Genomic DNA, 7,231 nt, shown 5'->3' on the forward strand with positions numbered 1-7,231 from the left:
AACCATGACAAAAATACAATTTTTACCATGGGATTTCGGTAAGCCTGTGATGAAATCCATTGATATACTTTCCCATTTCTAATCTGGTATAGGTAGTGGCTGTAATAAACCTGTCGGATAAGTTTGCTCTGCATTATTTTGCTGGCAAGTCGTGCATTCCTTGACATAACGTAGAACATCATCTTTTTTAATCCTTTCCACGTGAACCTTTCTCTTACTTGACGATGCGTTTTGAAGTATCCAGGATGCCCTGCTAGAGGAATATCATGCATAGATTGGAGAATTTTTTCTTTCAACTTCGATCCTGAAGTTAAATAAATCCTGTCCTTGTAATAAATAACATCATTAGCAATTTTATATTTATCATCCTGTGTATTACCATCTAGCAAATCACATGCAAAAGAATCTTTTGAATATTCGGTCAGCAATAAAGATTTCCAATCAGCTGTTACGACAGATAATACGTTGATTTCAGGCCTTCTAGATAACATGTCTGCAACAACACTATTTTTACCCTTTACATATTCAATCTCAAAGTCATAAGCTTGAATCTTACTGATCCATTTCTGTTGCCTGCCATTTAAATCTTTTTGACCCAAGAAATATCTCAGTCTATTATGGTCAGTTTTCACCACAAATCTGCTACCAACCAAATACTGTCTAAATTTTGTTAATGCATGCATGATTGCCAACATTTCTTTATCATAGATGGAATATAATTTCTCAAGTTTATTAAGTTTCCTTCTTTCATAAACTATAGAATGTTTGTTTTGCATTAAAACTGCCCCTATTCCATCACCAGAAGCATCACATTCCAACACAAAAGGCTGACTAAAATCTGGAAGAGCGAGTACTGGACAAGAACTCATTACCTCTTTAAGTTTCTCAAATACCTGTTGAGATTCCTCAGTCCATCTAAATGCCCCCTTTTTGGTAAGATCTGTCAAGGGTGCCCCAAGCTATGAAAAACCTTTGACAAACCTCCTGTAATAACTGCATAAACCAAATATTCCCCTCAATTCTTTAAGGTTTCGTGGTGGTGGCCACTCCAAAATGGCTCTTATCTTCTCTTGATGAACCTGTACCCCTCTTGCACTGATCATATGCCCTAAATACAAAATTTCAGTCATTCCAAATTCACATTTAGATGCCTTTGCATACAATGATTGTGATTCCATAATACCAAGAATTATGTCAATATGTTTCAAATGCTCTTTCCAAGTTTTGCTATAAATCAATATATCATCAAAGAATACTAGAAAAAATTTCCTTAACTATTTGTTAAAAATATGATTCATACAGGACTGAAATGTTGCCGGAGCATTTGTGAGACCAAACGCCATAACCAAGAATTCATAATGACCATAATGACAATGGAAAGCAGTTTTATGAATGTCTTGTTCTCTTAACTTAATCTAATGATACCCTGATCTCGAATCAATTTTAGAAAAATAGATAGCACCATGCAATTCATCTAGCAATTCATCAATTCGAGGAATTGGATATCTGTTTTTGATTGTTTTCTTGTTAAGAGCTCTGTAATCAATACACATTCGAAGAGTTCCATCCTTCTTTTTGACCAACACTATAGAGGATGCAAAAGGACTAGAACTAGGTCTAATGTGCCCCATATCCAATAATTCCTTAATTGCTTTTTCTATTTCATCCCTGAATGTTTTAGGATGTCCATAAGGGGTAGTAATCATTGGTTTAGCACCTTCTTCTAATTCAATAGTATATTCAAAACCTCTATCAGGTGGGACTCTTGGAGGAATATCACTAAAAACCAAATGAGGTGAATCTAATACTGTTAACAAATCATCTTGATAAGATTTAGATTTAAAGCCTGATACCTTGTTAGAGATCAAACATTGTGCTAACCATGCCACCTCTCCATGTCTAAAAATAGCCTCCATTCTTTTAGCATTGACAATCCTGGGGCCACTATTGGACATTCCACGAAGGACTACCTTCTTATCATCAATTTTAAAAGAGAATTCCATTCTTTTAAAACTCTATGTATATTCATCTAACGTTTCCATCCACTGTATGCCCAAGATAACATTAGTGTCAGCCAAATCAATCACATAGAAATCATTAGTAACGGTGTAATTGCCAAGAGTAATATTCAATTTAGGAACTTTATGAGTGCTAGACAAATTAGTTCCACCTGCTACTCTAACATTAAATCCTTCATGTTTTTCAGTCTGTAAACCACATTTTTCCACAAGTGTTGCATCTATAAAATTATGTGTAGAACCACTATCAAGCATAACAATTACATGTTGTCCATTCAAAACTCCTCTAACTCTAAAAATATTATAATGTGGGGTTCCTATCATGGATGCTATTACTCCTTCTCTTTGTTTGGTACCAGTTTCTGGCTCAGTGTTTTGGGGTGCTCGTTCTATGTTAGGATCAACATTCTCTTCATTGTCACTGTCAGACATAACCTCAATATAATGAATTTTTCCCTTCCCTAAACATCTGTGTCCAGGCTGCCATGCTTCCCTACAACTGAAACATACTTTTTTCCTTATGAGCTCTTCTCTTTCCTCTTTATCTAACCTATTTTTAGGGAAATCATCTTTGTTGTAAGGTTGTTTGTCTTTTTCTGGTTTAGGGGGTCCTTTGTTAAAAGATTTTCCTTTTGAAGATGGTTCCAATTCTCTTGCTCTTTTGACAACTGTTTGTAAAGTAAGGGGGTTTAAGGATTTAACCCACTCTTTGAGGGAATCAGACAATCCATCTATAAATATCACAATCTTATGTCTTTCTCAAATTTCAGTCACTAAAACAGCCAATTTTTCAAATTCGGAGATATATTGTTTAACAGTTCCAATTTGCTTAAGCCGAGTCAATTCTTTAAGATGTAATTCAGGATCTTTAGAATCAAATCTATCAATAAGTTTCTCAGTGAACTCGACATAAGTACCTATCAAATTATGACCCAAGGTTATTTGTCCAAGATGCCACCATTCATGTGCTACACCGTCAATATGTAACGCAACATATTTAATTGCCTCTTCTTCCATCATAGGGTTTAATTGGAAGTATGTATCTAACTTTTGTACCCAAGCCCGTGCAGTTGTCTTACCTGAACCATCAAAATAAGGAATGGACATTTTTCCAATTTTTCTTTGTAATTCATTGTTATTCCTTCGCTGTCCTCTTGGCCTATGTTTCATTCTGACATCTAAATATTCCCTAAATGTCATTGATGATCAGAATTCTTCACCGGAAACTAACCAGTCCTGATGTATTGCTTCTTGTATTTCTCTTATTGTAGGTTCATTTTCAGGTGTCTGATTTCTAGCAGTAAATGTAGGCATAAATGGTCTAGTTGTTCTTGTTCTTTCTGGTTGATTATTAACTGATTGTTCATCTCTGCCCCCATTGTTTCCCCCATTATTTTGATGTTGATTATTCTGTCATCCATTATTTTGGTGCTGATTAATATTATTAGTCATAAACTCGGTCATCAAATTGGTCATTCTGCTAATATTATCCTGCATATCTTGCTGACAACTGATCAGTGTAGCCAATAGATCCCTATTGTTATCCGGGTCTCCCATGTTGGTTTCAAAAATAAATTCCTCGTCTGTTTCTGTATGGCTATCTTCAATTTCAAATGGAATAGATGAACTATTTTGTGCTAAAGGAGAGTTTGTAAATCTGTTTTGACGGGCCCTAGTATTTCGGAAGTTATAATTTCCTAGGTGCATACTCAATTGTGCAGTAAATTTTCATGAAGTCTCAATACCCTATAGGCTGGCAGGATACAAAAAGCTCTGATACCACTGTAAAATTCCTTACTGGGTTTGTTTGAAAGGAAATGTGTCCATTCCAGATTATATAGAGAACCACGGTAAAATTCTTTATTAGGACTGTTTGTAAGTGAATGTGTATGTTCCAGAATATGCAGCAAAGTATTACTTTTAACTGGTTGATTTTTGTAATGCCTCAGAATTTCCTTAAGCAATATAATTCATACATTTCAGAATTTACTTGCACGCTTCTTAATCACATAGCATTGTTACGCAGTTTGTTGTAAACATTCAACACTATATAATTAAATATTTCATTGCATTTAGACTGTATGACTAAATATTTCATTGATTTTATTGTGCACCTGTAGTTTCGCAACAATACAACGCCAAAGACTGGCTGTTAAACACATGTGTCGCAATCATCCTGCAGCTTCCTCCGTCATGATCATTGGCGTCGTCAGTGCAACTCACGGTAGTAGAAGCATTTCCCGATATCGAGACTCTTGGCTTGTGGCGGTAATCTGCGTAGACTTTACCCGTGTTTGTCAAACACTCCCGCACGATGTCTGTCAGCTTCCCCCGTGTTTGTCATTCACTCTGCTCTGCATCTGTAGTTGTTCTCATTAATTCCTGTCACCGTTTGTCTGCAAAACACTGATACCACGCACGGGAATAACACACTAGCACTACGTTTGGTGTTAATACAGGAGTCCCCGCCTCGAACATTGATATTTGTATCTGGATTTATCCGAAACTCACGCCAATGCAAAGCTCCACGACCAACACCAACACTTCTCCAATTCCACTACTTACGCAGCCACGAACCCACCAATAGGTCAGCATCTCTGACAAAAGGTGATTTAAAACTCAAATCCTGTCACACAATAATATATCTCTTCCTCCCCTCTATCGCAGATGCCCATTTCTTTTATTACAACTGAAGTGGTTATAAGTCCCGTAATAGTTACGGCTAGTTACGCTTAAGTAGCAAATATGTAATTAAAAGAATATGCCTTTGTAAATATTAATCATTTATATAAATGAATGGGAAATTCATATAAAGTAATTAATATTTTTATATCTTCGTTAATCACATACAAGGGAACATGACAAAATTGGTTAGATTCTAATGTAGTTTATCATTAACCAATCACTAATCGGTTTATTCTTAATACTATTTCATGATAATCGATGGTAAATGTAACCTGATTATGGATCGGTATAAGAGAAAAAATATGTTAAGACGATAACTATTGTAGTTATCATATGACAACACTAATTAGTGTTGTCATATGACAACTAGAGTAGATAAGCAGAACCAATTACAATCACAACATATAAATGAAATCACTGCATAGCAAATATGATCATATCTTGATCAATGATAGAAATGCTTATAAAGATTATTATGATGTCTACCATTAGTATGTAGATTTAACGATAGGATAGATGATTGAATGAGAGACTTCATTAATCTCTCATTCAATCATTTATCTTACTGAAGCTATATTGTTTCAACAGAGGATACATTGCGTGATTTCCTTAAAGTTCGTTTTCGGCCTAAATCATCCTTTTGCGCAAATTTCATCTTTATGTTTTTTGGGCTAAGAGATTTTATTTTGAATGACTTTCGGGGCAAATGGTGTGTTTACATGATCTAGGGTTTTCAGCCGAAATGGGTAGTTTGCGAACTTAGTCTGTTTTATAATTTTCGGCATTCCTCACATGATTTTGAACTTCGGGCGAAATTATTAAAATGAGCAATTTCAAACATTTTGGCTTTTTCGGCCTAAACTATGACTTTGCAAGATTTCGAACTCTTGCCAAATTTTTGTTTTAAAGGTCGAATTTGAGGATGTTTGAGGTTCTCGACCTCTAAGGATTTTTGCGAGTTTTGTCCATTTTCGGCCTAAAAGGCCATTTTGCAAACTTTAGTGATTTTCGGCATTCGTGCCGATTTCGCAAACTTTAGTGATTTTCGGCCTTCGTGCCGATTTTGCAAACTTTAGTGATTTTCGGTCTTTATGCCAATTTTGCAAACTTAAGTGATTTTCGGCCTTTATGCCGATTTTGCAAACTTAAGTGATTTTCGGCCTTTATGCCAATTTTGCAAACTTAAGTGATTTTCGGGCTAGGAGGCAATTTTTTGAGCTTTCTTTAAATAACCCCCAACTTCGGCTTTATAGCCTGAATTTTGAACTTTACATTGTAACATTTTGGGCCTTAAAGATTTTGAATTTGCACTTTGGCCTTAGGGGTCGATTTTGGCTCTCGAGAGGACCTAAAGACATTTTCAACTCGGCCTCAAGATTATTTCACAAACTTTGAATTTCCAAAGCCCACTTGGTGGCTTGGTCATCTGACTTAGATGCAAAATTTTGCTTCTCATTTCCAAGATGTAAACACTCCAATACCTAGAGCCTAGGCTAGTCATCCTCTCATCTTTCAAAAACTTCTTAGCTACTACATCCTCCCTTCACGAATTACCAAAACTCCCTACTCAGGACCTGAGCGAGGACAAGGCGAGAAAATAGAAAAGCGGGGGGGGGGGGGGACCTTGTCGAAGATGGGGAGTGTGTGCAAGGCACAATAGGTTCATTAGATCATTTCTATTGCTTGCTATCCCATCGGTATCACTTCATGTGACTTGCTTGGTCAACCTTGAGTGGGGCCCTCATTTGGTTGACCTCATGTTTTTTTTTATTTTGGGCCATTGCTTGTTGTTAGACGCACTTGTATTTTTATTGGTATTGCTTGATTAGTTGATTGATTTAGACTAATTATATAATGAAATATGACATAATGGATATGTGTGAAAATGAATGGATGTGTAGTTGCATTTTTTTTCTTCATCATCTATTTTACTCTTTCACTTGGTTGTATTAAGCACAATTTGCAAATTCAACTAGGCATGGTTGTTTGTTTGTTTGCTGATTAGAATGTTCAATTCTATTGACGAGTTGTTCCAAGGTAATGATTTTATTTTCTTAATCCTAATTGTTCTTTAATATATCATTTGTCTGGTAGATTTTGCATTCCACATTTTTCTCTCACTTGATCATTTTTGTAATTGTTACTTTGTCAACAAATCTCATAATTGTTTTTGATGAGGTAAAATAGGCTCTGAGGGGACCCAAACCCTCTTACAGGAGGATTTTACGGGGATCCATAACCCACAGGAAGAGAAAATATAGAACTAGATATGGCATAGACTAGTAGTAGTTGACCATTAGCCCAATCAGTAAAACATGAAAATCAAGGAGCTGGCTAAACCACCAAATAGGTCAAGGTCAACAAACAAGAGACCTCAAAGATGAAAAGACAAAGGGTTTTGCTAGGATCCCATAACTTGAAACAAGGGTTTTACTAGGCTCCCATATCCTGAAATCATGGGTTTTGACAAGGCTCCCATAACCTCTAGATACATAGACGTAGGGTTTTGAAAGGCTCTCATAACCTGA

Source organism: Cryptomeria japonica, unplaced genomic scaffold, assembly GCF_030272615.1.
Source record: "Cryptomeria japonica unplaced genomic scaffold, Sugi_1.0 HiC_scaffold_19, whole genome shotgun sequence".
NCBI lineage: Eukaryota > Viridiplantae > Streptophyta > Pinopsida > Cupressales > Cupressaceae > Cryptomeria > Cryptomeria japonica.